The sequence below is a fragment of the Drosophila miranda genome, chromosome XL, assembly GCF_003369915.1.
Source record: "Drosophila miranda strain MSH22 chromosome XL, D.miranda_PacBio2.1, whole genome shotgun sequence".
NCBI classification, from domain to species: Eukaryota; Metazoa; Arthropoda; class Insecta; order Diptera; family Drosophilidae; genus Drosophila; species Drosophila miranda.
The window spans coordinates 18,760,123-18,777,964 of NC_046673.1; the positions used below are offsets into that span (position 1 = coordinate 18,760,123).

Sequence of the window (17,842 nt, forward strand, 5' to 3'; positions counted from 1 at the left end):
TATAATAAAAAAAAAATTTTAAAAATGGCAATATACATTTTTTTTTTTATAAATATGCCAAATTCTAGAAAAATTTTAATAAAATATATAAAATTATATTACTATTATATTTATTTACTGTAACCTTTTAAACAAAATTTAATAAACATTTTAGTGTACAATTTTAAATAGTATAAATTAAAATAATAATACAAAAAAACTAAAATATTTTACAACGGAAGTGAAAAAAAGACAGAATGAAAAACTTTAAAACATCCAAAAATTCGTAAACGTTTTACCAAAAATACAAAGATGTGGCATCAGCTCTGATTTATTGCCAGAGACTGTGTATTTTGCTATGGGATTCTGGATAGCGACTGAGAAGCCACGAGGCAGACGAAACACAGATGAAAAGGAGGCGCCATGGAACAGATTTTTGGTTACATCTACTTCTACAAGTCGCATAGACTCCAGTTGGCTCGTATGATAACGAAACTCAAAAAACGAAACGAAGACATTGCCAGACGCGGCGAGAGGGGGCGCCCAGGCCCAGGCGTCCAGGTAACCATCGGCACTGACAATGCCACGTCGTCGTCGCCCCATCGTTGTCGTTGTCGTAGTTGCATTTCGTGGCTGTTGCATTAAAACAATGGAGGCGGCCAGAACAATGCCAGAAAGACGGTGCAGCGGTGCCAGGAGCATTCACAAAAGCCAAAGAAGAACAACGACAGCCCAATGTAGCCAGTCGCTTCTCGCATCGGGCACGCACTCGAAGGTATGGATGGTGGAGAACACATTTACCAGATTGCTCTTGAAGTGTATGCGGGACTTTAATGCTTCGCTTCGGCTCAGAGATTCGCCCCAGGCTAGTGCAAAGAACAACTGACGAATATCATCCACAGCATCCACAACTCAAGCAATCATATCGTATTTTCATATAGGACTGTCCAGAGAATCCAATCCTCCTTCAGAATCACAAGGATTTCTCATGAAAAACAACGAATAATTTCGAAAATTGGCTTGATCCTTCATATCCTTTGGGGGCAAATTTTAGGAAGCTGAAACAAATATTCGGTTCTCCTCCTTCCTGATATAAAAAAAAAAAAATACAAAAAAAAAGTTTTATACATTTTTGAACTTTTAATTTTTATAATAAAAATTTAAAAAAATCATTGCTCAATTTTTAAGTTAAAAATCTGAAATAAATTTTAAAATAAAAATCAGAGTTTAATTTTTAAAATAAAAATCAAAAATTTATGTTTCTTTTCAATATTTATTATAAAAAAAGGATTTTATTTTTAATTTTATTAAAAAATAAATGTTAATATTATTATTTTGACATTTAATTTTTTTAATACAAATTTCAAATTGAAATCATAGCTAAATTTTTAAAATAAAATACTGAAATTTATTTTTCTTATCAATATTTATTATACAAAATAAAATGGACTTTATTTTTAATTGTAACAAAAAATAAATGTTAATATTATTATTTTTACATTTAATTTGTATAGTAAAAAATTCCAATAGAATCATGGCTCATTGCTCAATTTTTAAAATACAATTCTGCAATTTATTTTTCTTAATAAATACTGACAAAAAAATAAAGAGTTTTTTTTAATTTGAATAAAAAATAAATTTAAATGTTATTATTTCCATTAATCAAATTAAAATCCTTAAGATCAGTGGCTACATTCTCATATCCCCCGCATAATCTGTAAATCTCGCGCATCATGCGGCAGCGCCCATCGGTCGGCTTGCGATCCAAGCTTTCGCCAATTTTCAAGAGAAGATTTCCATGGTGCTGCAGAGCAGGAGAGCAGGTCTTCAATCAATCTGTTAGCTCGTCTTAATCTCACCTCAGAAATTCGTAGACAAGAACCTCCTTGCGGCATCAGGCGATGGTGTGGCATCCACGGCCGCCGCCTGCCTCCATCTTTGATATTGTTGCACTTTTGTATTCGCAATGCAACAGAGTTGCAACAGTTCTCTCTCTCCCTCTCTCTCTCTCTATATATTTTTGAGTGCAATTTTTTAATGACAACTTTCGGGGGGGCGCCGGTCCGGGGGTGTGCAGGGTGGCCGAAAATCAACTTGATGCTGCCCGACGATGCGCACAGCGAGCAGAGCGAAGTGAGTGCCAAGGGCTTAGGACGAAGGAAAAGCGTTCAGGTGGAGCAGCCATAAGAGATTTTTCCAGCACCACCAAAGGAATTCGAATCAGATGCAAAAACGCCAAAGGCAAAAGTCAGCAAAGTGCAATGCGCAGCGAAAGCAGAGAAAGTGGGAAAGAGTGGGCAACAGAGAGGGGATGGGGGTGGAAGGGGGGGATGGTGGGGTGCTGCTGCTGACACACTGGCCGAGTTCGAAGGAATGCCGAGCAGCAGCAGCAGCAGCAGCACTGCGGCTGCCATCTTAATTTGCATGCATTTGCTGTCTCCGCGAGTGCGTGTCGCCTCCCCCCCCCCCACACCACCCCCCACCCGCCACTCCTCTGCCGTGTGTGAGTACGTGTCCGTGTGTAATTTATTTGTTGGCGACGCCGTCGCCGTTGCCGCGAGTCGCACGAAATTCCCTTGAACTTGTCCGGCGGCAGAGCAACGAAGACGCCACGCAGCAGCAGCAGCAGCATCGTGGCAGCATCGTCGTGCCACACGGTCGTCTGCTGCAGTTGCAACGCAGCGAGCCTGTCGGCCACGACTGTCGCTCGGAGGCGCCACTCGCGCTGCCCGAAACGAATGCGATCCACAGGCCACAACGCCAGAGATGAGCGGATTTACGAATGAATGAAAACCGTGCAGATTATCGAATACTTGTTTTTCAGAATTAAAATGTTAATTCATTAATTCTGGAGTTCAGAAATTTTTAATTTATTTTTTCTTTTTTTATACGATTAGATTTAATAGCCATAACCTTCGGTCTGGAATTTATTTTTGTTGGTTTTTTTTTTCATTTTATTTGAATAATTTATTTATTCGAATTTTTTATGTGGTATTTATTCGCTTATTATTATAATTATTCATTTAAAAAATGTATTAATTATTAATTTAATTCGTATTAATTATTATTTTTATTAATTTTCAAAATACAAATTTATAAATTATTAATCTAGTTCTTATTTATTATTAAATATTATTATTTTTATTAGTTTACAGAATTTTGCCCTCTTTAAATTTTTTTATTAATTTTATTTGATTTGTTTTTCCATATTTTGTAATTAACTTTTTTTTAATGGTTTTTTTGTTTTTAGTTAATAAGTTTAGTAACTTAACAATTATTATTATTAAATTTATTAAAAATTAATTTTTTTTATATATGAAAATTAACCAAAATTCTTTCCATAATACCAAAAATAATCAGCGATACATATTTTTTTTATTTAACATTTTATATTTTATATTTCAATCGTAATTAAAAAAAAAAAAATCACTAAGTCCTGACTTACTCCATGAATATATTCGCAAATAATTACGAAATATAACAGACTAGACCATTCAACAGTGGCTTTCCCTTGATATCCTTGCCACAGGAGTGCTGTGGAAAGCGTTAGACTGTAAAAGTCACTCACAAACACATCCGTGGCTGCAACTGTAATGATTTGTATTTCGCGGGCACTCATTTGCATTCATCATTCGTTCGAAACACTCACAAAATGAATCAGTTGCTGTCGAAACGGCCTGCTCATCTCTGGGGCAAACGGCATCCACAGATGGGATCCACAGCGGAGCCAGGTCCACGCCTGCGCAGTGTCCGGGACACCCACGATGCTTGGGGCTCGGCCAGAGCCGACGACGGCAGGGACGAGGACCTGCCCAAAGGTGTGTCGCTGTGTGTGTGCTGCATGTGGAACGAAACAGCCGACACAGACGGCAGACGAGTCATTGGCCGAGTTTTGTGTGTGGCACGAGTCGCTTCAGTTTCGTTTAGGATATCGAACACAACGGTTTGGCCCACGGACCAGAGACCCCTCCACTTGACTCCACCCCGACACTCGTTTCGACTGGACTCGACTCGCGACTCTCGACTCAACTCTCGACTGTCGACTCGACTTCCGACTCCGACTCCGACACGATTCGATTCGATTGGACCCTCGACCAGAGCCAACATCAGAGTGTGCCACTTATTCGGTCTTTGGCTAGCCAGCGCATCGAACACGCGTTGCAATTCGCATTTTGCATTCATTCGGTGTCTCCGCGACTCACGTGCTTGCCACACGGTGCTTGCACGGTGTCGCTGTCGTCGCGTTCCCGCGTTTGTTGCCCCCCCCCTCCGCACTCCGTCTGTGTTGGGGCACCACCACCGATTGTTGCTGCGTTTTTTTTGAAGTGCCAAAACAATCAAAATACAAATATCAAAAAGTGCAAAGAAAGTGACTGCAACGACTGCAAGGACTGTGCAAAAGTGTGGCATACTATGATGGGCCTGCCCCAATAAATGCCCCAATAAGTGGCATAAGCGTGCGCCAGAGTGCGAGAGTGTGGCAGTGTGGCAGTGGGAGTCTCTCCATTAAAACTCTAGTAAGCAAATCATTCACACCTGCTCGGGCAGGGGGCAGGGAGGCAGGCGAACTTTCACTCAATTTATTGGAACTTTTGGCTCTACGGATTTTGCAAAAATCGAATCAGAAGCAGCACAAAATACACAAAAAATTGTTGGCCCAGGGGGGGGGGGGGGGGGAGGGGGGGTCGGCAGGGACTACGTCTAAGCAAATTAAAAACTTTCTTCGACTGCTTTCTCTCTCTGTCTTTGCTCGTTTTCCATCTGGCGAGACCAGGGCCGCCTCCAAAGAGTTTTGTCACGTCTTTTGGGCATTTCTTTCCTTCATTTTTTGTCGGTCGTGTATTTTGTATATGCATAAATTCGATTGATGCCAAAAATCCAGTCGGTCCGCAATAAAAAAAGTCAAGGAAGGAGGCACCACATAGACACCATCGAGAGACGCACTCCTCTGAGCCGGGAGCCCATCGGGGGGGAACACCTGCTCTCTCTCTCCCACTGCCACTGCCACTACATTTATTTCTCACTCTCGTACTCGCAGGCGAAAAAGTCAAAACTCAAACCACGCCCACACGCCGCACCGAAAAGGGGAAGCGGACAAAAAAGGCGCTAAGTAGCAGGTAAGTGCGGCAATAAAAATAAATGGCAATCGCGGATCTGCCGCGAAACCGAAGCCAGAACCACCATTGAGACAGGCCCCCAGTAGGGGACCCAGCAGATCCCTTTTTGAGGGAAATCCAAACGGAACTTGTTGAATATCCCAAGGAATACAGGACCAACCTTCAGGAAACTTTTGGTAGAACCTTTGAAGGCCTCAATCGAAGGCCCACAGGCATCCCCGTATGGTGCCCCTTTCTTGGGGTATCTCAAGTCAAGTCCAAGGCTCTGTGGTGCCACATGCCCCGTTACCCTGGCCATTACGCGGCCCAAATGTGTTTCGTTTCGAGTGGGTTACGGGTTACGGGTTATGGCAACACTCAAATGGCCGAATGGGTAATAACTGGGCCTATTCTCTCCTGCTGAGGCCTTGCTGGCCCTGCAGCTCGGGTGATCGTCACCCCCCCCCCCCCCCCCCAAATGTCTCCATTGTGTGATTGCCACCACCCGCCGGAGCTAAAACGGAAGGATATTCCTTGATTAATAATTTCAATATGCCATCAACGACTGATATTCGAAACTGATTTTCATTGCGGCCAACGGCAGATATCGCTTTTCTTTTGGCCAACAATTTCCCCACAATAATGAGCAGCAAAATAGATGCAAAACGGCAGTCGAAGAGGACACTCCATCAGAGGAAATGGTTAAGGACCACGAAAATCCCTCAGCATCGAAGATTTGTAGGGACTTTATTTTTATTTATTTTATTTGGAGTTTGTGGCACATTTATTTGCATATTTCGATTAAATTTATTTCCCACAATTTGAATATATTTTATGAATATTAAAAATGAAAAAAATTGTCATCAATTTCTAAAATTAAATTTCCCGAAATTTAGGTTTCTTTTTTTGTGGCATTTATTTAATTTGAATATATTTGATTTATTTTTAAGTTTTTTATATTTCGATGAAAAATTATTTTTTAAATACAGGCAACATATTTTCTTGTTGGTCTCTTTTTTTGGTATTTATTTAATTGAAATATATATTTTATTTATTTTTATGTTTTTTATATTTCTTTTTCAAATACAGGCCAACATTTTCGAATGAACAAAATTTAATAAATTTCTAAAACCAAATTTCCGGAAATCTAGGTTTTTTTTGGTATTTATTTAATTTTAATATATTTTATTTATTTTTAAGTGTTTTATGCTTCGATTAAAAATAAATACAGGTCAAAACTTTCAAATGAAAAAAATGTCTTTTTTTGTTTGTTTTTGGTATTAATTTAATTTAAAAATTTTTTATTTATTTTTAAGTGTTTCATATTTCGACTAAAAATTTTGTTTCAAATATTTTCGAGAGAAAAATATGATAAATTTATTAATTTATTTATTAATTTATCAAATTTAAAAAAAAATCCGAAATTTAAGGTTTTCATTTTGGTATTTCTTAAAACAAATTTGCCCAAATTTTCTATTTGCATTTAAAAATGGCTTTGCTTTGCTTTTCGCTGAGTGTATGAGTGCATGAATATCTTGGCTGAAAAGTTGACCCACATTTTGGAAACCCCCTCCCCCCCGTGCGCACCTCACGATGAGCCACAGTCACATCTACTCGCATGTTTACTCCCCGGCTATTTATCCATCAATCTATGCACTAAACCGGATATCAATGTGGATCCCGGATGCCGCGTCCCGTGTTTGCCCGCCCAAATTAGAAATCTGTGCTTTTTGCCCGTCTAATAGCGTCTAATAAGCGGCCATATATCACGGCATTGCCAGTAAATATTATGCTGCTTTGGACACTTTGGCTAACCCCCCCCAGTCCCCACCCCCAGTCCCCCATTCAAGCATCTCATTTTGTTATGCAATGCCAGAGACCTTCTGCAGCATTTTGCTGACCGGAAACATGGTGAAAGGGGGGTGGCGTGGAGGGGGGGTTGCACAGGAATGCAGGAAAACGCAATAAACTTGTTTGTATTTGTATTGCACTTATGCGCTGATTGCTTTTCAGCGCAATTTGCTTTTAAGCGACAGGACCTACGCCAGGACCCTACCACCACAGGCCACATTCGATGGCATTCTGTTCATGGATTTTGGTTAGTTAAGAAGGAGCTGATGGGTGCTGCCGGTCCTGCCCGTCCTCCTGGTGCTCCTCCCCGTCCTCCTGGTGCTCCTTGTGCTGCTCCTTGCCTCATTACAAGACGCAGAACACAGAGAGCGCAGAATGCAGAGTTTCGTCGAGAAGAAAAACAAACCCTAGAGTCACCTTCCACACGCCCACCCACGTGCGGATAGATCCCATATATCCTGGCCATCCCTGCCCCTCTCTGCCCCTCCACATCCCATGTACCAGCTCTCAAATGTCTCTGTCCAAGTCCTCACTCTCTGGTAACCCCACTTGGGCGCCTGCTACATGTCCTGCCCCATGTCCTGCCCCATGTCCGTGTTCGCTTCGCTTGTTCATTTTCAATTTCGTTTACAGCATAGAAAATTTCTAGTTTTTCTTGTTATTTCTTGTTTTCTGTTTCTGTTTCTGTGCTTTCCATTTTATTTCATCTTCATTTTCATTTCAACGACTGGCAGGCCCCCCCACCGACTCCCATCTGGCTGGCTAGCTGGCTGGCTGGCTAGTTACTTTAAAACGAATCTATCTTTCGGATACGATTTGCCCCCTGCCATTGTAATTGTTTCTGCTGCAAAAGGTCACACGCGGCTGTCTCTTCATTACAAAACAATTAAAAAGATTAAAAAGCGAAAAGGGGAAAAGGGAAAAGGGTGGGGGGGGGGGGGGGGAAGCACTTTCATTAGAGGCTTTTCACATTCGAGAGCACAGCACAGCAGAGCCCCCAATTGACACACATCTTAATCGAGTGCAAAGCGAGACATGGCCACAGATTTGTGTGCCTCTAATGGGGAGGATGTGGCACACTACCAAAGTAGTGCACAGGGCATGCAATTGGTTGTCTAGCTAAAGCTTTTAAGAGGGCTGTGATCCCGATCGTGGGAGAGCGAGAGAGCGAGAGAGCACTCTCATTACTCCCAGAACCCCAGAACTATTATAAAACTTACACTAAATATCCATAAACATTAAATCATTGAAACTATTGAAAAAAGGAAAGATTTAAATGGTTTGGCGGTCCCAGAGATTAAGAAGGTTTTTCGTAGTCATTTAAGAAATTTTTGTTGATTTTATTTAATTTAAAACATAATCTTTGATATATATACCTCCCTAAAAGGGTAATACTGCCAGCTTTATTCGAATATTTAAATTTTTGTTTATTTTTTTGTAGTTTTAGGCAATTTATTCGCTTTTGAAGTTGAGAAAAATCCCTGCCAGGGCCATCAAAGATGCAATCCATATTAAAAGCAATATATACCACGAATATCTGTATCTGTATTATCTGTATCTAGATATATATTCTTTTAATGAAAGGAGCCCACAGATGGCCTTTAATGCCTTCATGAATGCCTTAATGCCTGCTTAGTACTAATTTTCCTCGCATATCTGGCCGGGCTACGCGTCATGCGGCAGCGCCCCTCGGTCGGCGCCCCTCTTGATGGTGCACTCCCTTTGCGGATGGTAGTCCTTGTGGTCCTTGTATATGGCAATGCTGAGGCTTCGACTTCACGCTCTAGAATCGCCTTTCCCACACTTTCTTTGGTAAATCATTGCCACGACTCCTCCTTTGTCAATGATACTGCTATTACCCGTCCACCCGTCCACCCTTCCACCCGTCCACCAGTACATCGTACTCGTGTGTGTGTGTGTGTGTGTGCAACAATATTTGCTGTGTCTGTGGCAGAGTTTGCTCGTATAATGTTATTTTCTTGGGCTAATCTGTTGCCCTGTCGCTCTGTTTTTCCTGTTCTTTTTGCAGAAATTGTTGCCATAATTTGAAGGGAGACGACTGCTCGAGTTGTTTGGGTGGCATGCAACAGAAATTGTTGCCATTGTTGGCATGCGGCGAATTCAATAAGAGAAAAAGCGTAAACGAAACTGGAGAATGGAGAATGGAGCCAGAAGATGAGCATTTCAGTCATTCCAAATTGCCATTCTCTTCTGCCCATTTCCGCTGCCATTTCTCTGTCATTCTCATTGCCTCCACTTCTGCCTCTGCCTCTGCCTCCGCCTCTGCCCCTGACGCCGCCTGCGCCTCTGCCTCCGCCCCTGACGCCGCCCCTGCCCTGGCTCTCTTATCCTTTGGCCTCCTTTTCTGGCGTTTCGGTTGCATTTCAGTGACTCTCTTCCTGTTCCCAGCCCTGGACCCTGCTTAGTACGGGCCTTGCCTGCCGCTGGCTTAACCCGGCATTAACGTTGCCGCTTGTGGATGCCACACATGGCTCTGCCTCTCTGCCTGTATGAAATATGCAGGGCATGTCGATGCAGGGATTCGGCCTTACGATCCTCATTTCGTTATTTCTTAACTGATTTTTTGAAAAAGGAATTTCCACAATTGCCCACGGAGTAGCCTGCCAAGAGGCATGCAACACGGCCCAGAGGGAAACCAAAAGAGAAACAGAGAGAAGGAGAGACGGAGAGACACTCATTCATAACCCCCCCTCCCCTGAGCCGTGGAGCTCCGTGGCAAGGACAATTGTCCTTTTTGGCCCAGCTGGGAGTCTGGGTTAAGTGCGGCATTAACAATCAATTACAAGCATTACGAGCCGTAAAACTGACGCATTGACCAAATAACCCCCCAAACCCCCCCACCGTGAAGAACAATTGCACGGCTGGACTGGACAGCAGGATAAAAGGGAAGGGAGACAAGGAACGGCATCACTCACACGCACACAGCCACCGGGCAGGCAGCGAGTGAAAAATGTTGCGTGCAAAGTAAAGCCCCCCCATGCCCTACGGAAAGGGAAAGGAGTGGCGGACAACCTCAGAGTCTCAGAGCGGTGTCTGAGTTACGGTTTGTTGGCTCGCCATATAATAAGCCCGGGGATATGGCCAACAGAGAGGAAGGGATAAGGCACAAAGGAGGCTGAAATATGGCCAGCAGAGAGACAGAGAGAGAGCCACAGTACACGGATCTTTTTCGCTTTTGGGTAGAAGAATATCGAAATAAAACGGAACGCCTGGAACGCCTTATACAGTGCCAGACACAAGTGTTGTCCTAAGAGACTTTTCCATTAAGATTTTTAAAGCGGGAATAAACGTAACCCACAAATGAATCAATATTTTATGCGATTTTTTTAGAGGCATCATTTTGTGGGCACTAGTTCTTGCTTTCTTTCTCGCTCACTCCGCCAGATGGCGCCACGCCAATCAGCTGGAGATCGAGCGCTTGGAAGGAGAAACCTCCTTGGAATCGTGGGGCCTGAGATTTCATTGACTAAAGGCGATGCCGGGCCAAAGGATTGCCCAGTGTCCCCTTGGTTTTCATGCACTCTTTGTCCTTTGTCTCTGCCAATCTCCCTCTCTCTCCCTCGCAATTTGGTGTATCTTTCAGATACATAACGGGCCTTTTGCCGTTTGAAGTGAATTTGGAATTCGTTTTTGTCTGGCTCTCCCAAAAAGGACTCTCTCTCTCTCTCTCCCTCTCTCGCTGTCTGTCTCCTGTCTCTGCTCTGCTCTCATTTCTTCTGCTTGTTTTATCATTATTTTTATTCCTCTCTCACTTTCTCGTTTCTTCGCGCTTGAGCGATGGCCGACGCGCCGGAAAAAAAACAAAAAAAATACAAATAAATTTTATTGTGGTCAAAGTTGTGCACGCACCAGCGACACCAACACATCACACAGAATGATACAAGGATACAGCTACAGGATGCTGTCACACACACACACACACAGTCACAGCTACAGTGGCAAAAAGGAGCCATCAAGCAAATGCCAGACGCATTGTGCACAGATTTATGCCTCCGCCGAAAAAAAAAAACCTGCCTCGTGCCTCGTGCCCCGTGCCCCCTTGTATGCCCCCTTGTCTTGCTTACAGACTGCTGCCTACTGCCTACTGCCTACTGCCCTTCTGTTGTCTACTCCTGTGGGCTCTCTCCTCTCTTCTACTCTTCTCTGGCTCTTCCTGCCACATCTCTGGCAGCTCCTGCTCCATCTCTGGCTCCTCCTGCTCCTTTTCTGGCTCCTCCTGTCACATCTTTGGCTCCTTCTGCGTCATCTTCGACCTCCTGCTCCTTCTCTGGCTCTTCCTACTCCTCTCTGGCTCCTCCTGCCACATCTCTGGCTCTTCCTACTCCTCTCTGGCTCTTCCATCCACATATCTGGCTCTTCCTGCTCCTTCTCTGAGCTTCTACCGAATCTCCTGCTCCATCTCCTGCCCTATACCCTGCTCTTCTGCCATCTTTAGGCCCTGTTGAAGGCCTCTCGAGACACTTGCCGAAATAAGTCGCGGCACACGTTTATCGACACTAAGATATGCGCCACTCAAGGCTTGCATTTCAGGACAATTATTCTTAAATTGTACAAAAAAGTGTGGAATCTGCCACGTCTTGCCTCACAGCTGCTCCTCTTTCTACTCCTCTTTCTGCTCCTGTTTCTGCTCCTGTTTCTGTTTCTGCTTCAACTGTGGGCCATAAAAAATGAGTTGATGTTGGCCGTCAGCTGTTTGTCTCCCCAGCACACACTTTAATGGCCATTGTTATGCCCGTTATGTTGATTATAAGCTGCTTCTCATACAAGCACTCCTGCCCCTCGTGCCCCTCGTGCCCCGCCGAAAAGCTAACTGCATGGAAGCGTGTAAGCCTCTGACATTTTTGGGTCCCCAACCATTTCTAGAAATAGAAAAACAACAACAAGTGTGGGGTGGCTGAGGGGGGGGCGCAGACAAATGGGGAGGAATAAAACAAATTTTTCGTGTGTGTTTTTTGTTGGTTTTTTTTTGTAGTAAATTTGAATTTTCCAACTACGCCGAAAGGTGTAAAGCCTGATGAGGGTTAAGCGTTGTCCAGGCAAGCCCCCCCCTCCCCCATCCACCCACCCCCCTCTTTGTGTGTGCGCTGTGCCAGCGGAAATGCTTTTTTGCCCCCACGTTTTCGTACGCTGACAGAGCAAAAGCTAATGGAAAGCGTCCTCGTGGGTGTGTGAAGATTAAAATATATATATATATGTATGCTTTTTTGGGGTTAAGCCCCCCACCCCCCACCACCCACCCCACACCTCCCCTTTCTACCGTTGTGCAATTTTATATTGAAATATTTCTGGGGCCATGCAAATTTAATTCGCGTTCGCCGAAAAGCGAAAAGCCTCTTGGCTGTACCGCCCTCCCCTCCTCCCCCCCCACCCCCTGCCACATGTGCTAATTGGGAATGGGGATCAGAAGTCGGTTAATTTTTAAGCAAAAAAATGATTGACTTATGAATGAATCGAAACACTCGCCGGAGTATTTTCCAAGGATCTGCGAGGGAGGCGAAGGAAAAACTAGTTGCAGAGATTTTTGGCCAACTTTTTGTTGGGGGGGGGGGGGATTTCTTTTTTGTCCTGGGGCCAGGTCCTGCCTGTTTATTTAAGCCAGCCACGCCTCTTTGCAGCGGTCAAAGCGGTCCCTCTCGGCCCACAGGCCTGCCAAAAGCTTTGCGGTTTTCTTGTGGATTTTTTTTTTTTTTGGTGTGGCTGGAGGGGGACTGTCATTCGCAGGACAGGAGAAAGGCCGGTGGCCACAATAGAAGGGAAAGAAGGGCAGTAGCCACAGAAGCAGGAGCAGAAGCAGAAGCAGAAGCAGACCAAAACCGGAAGTCAACGCAATGCAGCACTTCCGGCTTTGTTTGAGGTGGAACTTCTCCATTTCCATTTCCATTTCCATGGCCATGGCCATTTCCATCTTCTTCTTTTCAATTTCCCCTTCTTCTGGCATCTTCTGCCTGTGAAATGTCCTTCCAACTTCATCTACACCTCCTCCTGCCAGCCTCTACCATCTAGCATCCTCTTGTTTTCAGTTCATTTAACATGCCATTTGTTGGGCAATGCCAAAATGGATTTATTATTGTAGTTGTTGCATAAATCATGACGCTTTTCACGCACTTTTCCAACAGCCAGTGAGAGGCAGAGAGACAGAGAGAGAGAGAGAGAGAGAGAGAGAGAGAGCCGAAAATCCAAATCCATAAGTCGACAAAACTCTCTCTTAGATCCTTCATTTCATTTGTGCTTCTTTCTAGGGGCTTAAGGGCTTGGCAATGCAAGTGCCGATCTCCAAAAGGATATATGTACGCCTTGCAGCCCCCCTTTTGTGGCTTGTTTGGGCCTTGACTCTGGATTTTAGCCTATTTTCAGTTGCCTTTTGGGCCTGCCATTGAGTTCTCAATTTGATTTCCTTTTTTGGGTGTTTTATGATGAAAAATAGTGAAATAAAATGGAATTCAAATAAAAGACACATTTTAAAATAGTTTGAAGGAAATATATTTAATTTAAATATACAAGTATTTAAATTAAATAGGAAATAAATTTATTTAATTTGTATTTATTTTTATTTAATCTAAAAATATTTCAATTTAATTATGAAAAATATTTATTTGAAATTTATTTACTTAAATGTTTTATTTCATTTTTATTTAATATAGAAATAAGGAAATTAGTATCATTATTATTATTATTTATTATTATTATTATTATTAGTATTATGAAATATTAGTATTTACAATTTATTTATGTTACTATTTAATTTAATTTTTTTTTAAATCTCAAAATACTTCAATTTAATTTATTTATTTAATTATTTTATCGATTTATTTAATTAGTTTATTTAGTTTTTATTTAATCAAAATTGTTTTTTTAAATTTATTTACCTAATTGTTATTTTATCTAAAAATTTATCAAATAAATATGTTACATATTTACTCTATTTAATGTATTTATTTAATTATTTTTTTAAATTTTATTTAATCCAAAAATATATACATTTAATATGAAATATTTTTATTTCGAATTTATTTATGTAACTATTTCATTTTATTGTAATTCTTTTTCGTTTTTTTTTATTCTAAAATTGTTTCACTTAAATATGAATTATATTTATTTAATTTTTATTTATATATTTTATTTTTTTTTTAATATACAAATATTTTAATTTTTTTGTATTTAATTTTTTTTTATTTGTATTTAATTTGTATTTTTTTTTTATTTAATAATTTTTAATGAATATACAAAATGAAAATTAAATATGAAATATATTTACTTGAAAATTATTTATTTCCCATTAATGCCTTTCTTTTGGTAAATAAATTTCCATATAAATATATATATTTGAAGGGGCCCTTTTTCTCCGTATGTATCTTTTATATATCCAGCGTATCGTATCGTTTTCCCTTTATCAATTTTAGTATTTCTTTAACAGGAAATCCCATTGCGCTCTCCCTCTCTCTCTCTGACCCTCTCTCTCCCTGTTAGATTTCATTAGCCAGTGGCTTTCCACTTTCTCTGAGTTGAAGGGTAAACAGAAAAAGCTTTAGCATTCAATTCGCATCCGTTGAACTTTTCCGGCTACGGCTTTTAGCTCCGTCTCCGGCTCTGACTGCTCCGCTCCGTTCCTTCCTTCCGACTGCAGCTTCTTCTTGGAGTGTAGCTCCTGCTGCTGGATCCTTGGATCAAAAGAGAATGCAAATTGCTTTCGAAATAATTGCAATGCCAGAATGCGGCGGCGGCGAGGAGCCAGAGGATGAGGCTAGTCACCTGCCGAAGCGTTCAAATATTTGCCAGCTCTCTCTCTCTCTAATGTGTGGGGGGGGGGAAAGAAAAAGTTTCGTTGGAAAACCCGAAATAAAATAAAACACTAAACAAATGCGAAAGAGCGTTGCGATGAGGAGCTTAAAATTCGAAACAGATTCCAAATCTATTTAAAAGTTATGGCCGCAACTATTTGAGGCACGCAGGCGGCGGCCAGCAGGCGGGATGCTGCCTCATCGAGTCCTGGAAGCAGGTGTGTGTGTGTGTGACCAGGGGCCAGGGCAATGCAAAGTGCGACATGCAGGACATCCACTCCATGCTCCACTCCTCCTAATGTATCTGCCGGTATGGCTCTCCACCACCGAAAAGTGGCGCTGTTGATGATGCCGGGTGACGTTGCCAAAACTTTTTGACACTTTAAAAACTTTCTCCACACACACACACACACACACACACACACACAGACACGAGAGAGAGAGAGAGAAAGACCTGGTTTTGAAAGTTACGTTAAATGGTTTTAAAGGTTTCGGTTTTAGGGTTGTGTTATGTGTCCTGCCAGGGTTGCCGTTGCCTGCATGCAAAAGTTCAGCTCGTAGCACAGGAGTTTTCTCCATTGAAATTTTTCCTACTTTGCATTTTCCTATTTTCCTTCTTTTTTGTGGGTGTGTGGGCGGTGCAGGGGGGTGCCTGTGCATTTGTCAATAACTTTCGCATTGCGACAAATTTTTCTATTAGCCAAACAAATTCCTTCGTTTCATTGTTCCATCCTCTGGAATATCGGGCCATCGGTGGGCGTAGGGCTGGCTGGAATTTCCGGTCACATTTTCGGCTTACTTAATGAGTGTCCTGCAGTTGATGAATGACATTTTTCCCATGGGGCGGCGGCTGATAAATATTTGAACAGAACTTTGCTTGCAACGGAGTTGGGTTTTTTTTTTGTTGTTTATCTTTCGTCACATTTTCGATTGGGTTCTGAGAGGAGCAGACTATATTATCGTATGAATATTGAATATGGAACCACAGCAAGGATTCTGCCCTCTCAATATTATAATTAATATTATTTCATTAATTTATTAGTATTAATATAAAGAATAGATACATATTCGTATGTATATATTCGAAAAAGTGATCCATGTACTTTTTGCAGAGTTATCCTAGAACAGGATAGACCTTTATTAAAGCATTTAATTTAAGTAAATTTTTTCGTAAATATTTTCACGAATTTTTAATATTTAAAAAAAAAATGTACAATAAAATTGATTTTCATTTATTGCATTAAAAATTGGAAATATATATTTATTTTCAATTTTTTATATACAAATCGGAAATTAATTTTTTAGTCAAAATTTTATTAACAATTTATTTTAACTATTTCATAACTACTATTTTCAATTTTTAACATTTCCGAATAAACATTTTTTTTTATTTTTAAATATATCATTTTTTTAAACATTTTTTAATGGTTTTCATTTTGAATTTTTTATATAAAAATGATAAATTCATTTTTATTTCGATATTTTCATTATCCCTACGATTCCTGCATTTCACGCATCATGCAGCAGTGCCTATCGGTTGCGTATCCGTAGCCGCCTGGTACTACTGTCTTTCTATAGAACATTTAACAAATTAATTATTAAAAAAAATGTAAGTGCTCAAAAAAAAAGTATTTAAAAAAATTAAGTCCGAAAAATAATATCATAGTTATTTAAATTTATTAAATAAAAATAAATTTAAATTTATTTTTTTTTTTTTTTTGTATTTTATTATTTAATTTTTTATGTACCACTTTATTTAATTTTGTATTTAATATTTTATTTAATTCTGTATATAATGTTATATTTAATTTCATATTAAATGTTTAATTTAATTTTTTTTCCTTAATTTTTTATTTGATTTCTTGGTTATTTGAGCACATAATTTATTCGTTAGAGACAAATCGCATTTAAAGACTTTCTTTTCTACCCTTCAAGGTGCAGCCTCTTTTCCTCTTTGATTATGACTCTCCTTGAAAAAGAATATGTACTATTTTCCGTGAAATATTCGCAAGCGCAACCCATTTCCCAAGTGTTTTTTGATATTTTAGTAACAGTTTCGTTCAAGAATCAATCCCCCCCGTTTTGTGGCTTTAAGAGCGTGCATGGAATATGCATAAATTTGCGAGTATAGAGCTTATTTCCTTGTGGCTTAGCCTCTGGACTCGAGACAGCTGTTGGACCCGCCCCAGTGGACCTCCGTGGCCTCCTTGGCTTCCTCTGCAAGTCTGAAAGTCTTCCCCACCGACTTTCCCTCGAGGACTAGGCACAGCTTATTTCAGTTGGTTTCCCTTCCGTTCGTTCTTTTGATTAATGAATCTTTTTCGCTCTTCGGTCTGGCCTTCAGCACGGGGGGAAGTCTATGGACCAGGGAGGGGCAGGGCAGCGGCAGCGGCAAGCCCAGCTGCATTTTGCCTCAATTTGTCAGCAACGGGGCAGCCGATTATGGGGTCTACTCTCGTTTATGCACAAAGACTTGCCGCTCAGCACTTGGCCAGAAAAGTCTCATTAGGATTCGCACATTTTCCCGCTGCCGCTCTCCCTCTCCCTCTTCCCCCCCACCCACTTCCACTCAATTTCCCCTACCACTGCGCCATTCCTTCCACTCGATTTTCCATTTGGTGTTGGCTTTTTTTCGCGCTCTGCCTCGCACTTTATTTTTTGGTGCCTGACAAAATTTTGCACACTTTTGACATTTTTCAGCTTAATGAAAAGCAATAACATTTTTATAATATCCTGCCACTCTGCATCCCAGTCCCCCACCCCCTCCCCCCCATTCCAGGCAGTCATTCAAATATTTTTCTCCAACAATTCGATTCGTTATTCATTTGTATTGTTTTTCTTTCGAATAAACGAATACTCGCGTGAATACTTGCTCATGAGCGGGAGGGCGACAGCGAGAGGGAGAGAGCGAGTGGGAGAAGCGGTAGGGCGAGAGCGAGAGGGAGAGAGCGAGAGGGAGAAGCGGGAGGGCGACAGCGAGTGGGAAAGAGCGAGAGGGAGAAGCGGGAGTGCGAGAGCGAGTGGGAAAAAGCGAGTGTGGGAAAGAGCGAGTGGGCGAGTGGGCGACATCAAGTGGGTGGGTAGAAATCTGCAAATGAATCGCTCTATTATGGGGTT

At 41.3% G+C, this 17,842-nt stretch overlaps 1 protein-coding gene across 3 annotated transcripts in view; it reads left to right on the plus strand.

The window, feature by feature from the left end:
* The window catches only part of LOC108164714 (zwei Ig domain protein zig-8), a 169,871-nt gene that overhangs the window by 24,294 nt on the left and 127,735 nt on the right, over positions 1–17,842 (plus strand). For 2 of the 3 annotated variants that reach the window (XM_017300593.2, XM_033387911.1), the window contains exons 1-2: positions 3,888–4,496; positions 5,018–5,096. The exons of the other annotated variant lie outside the window; for it this stretch is intronic. The gene's annotated coding sequence lies outside the window, so the exon portion shown is untranslated. Of the gene's footprint in view, positions 1–3,887; positions 4,497–5,017; positions 5,097–17,842 lie in introns of those variants that run through there. 3 annotated transcript variants of the gene reach the window in all.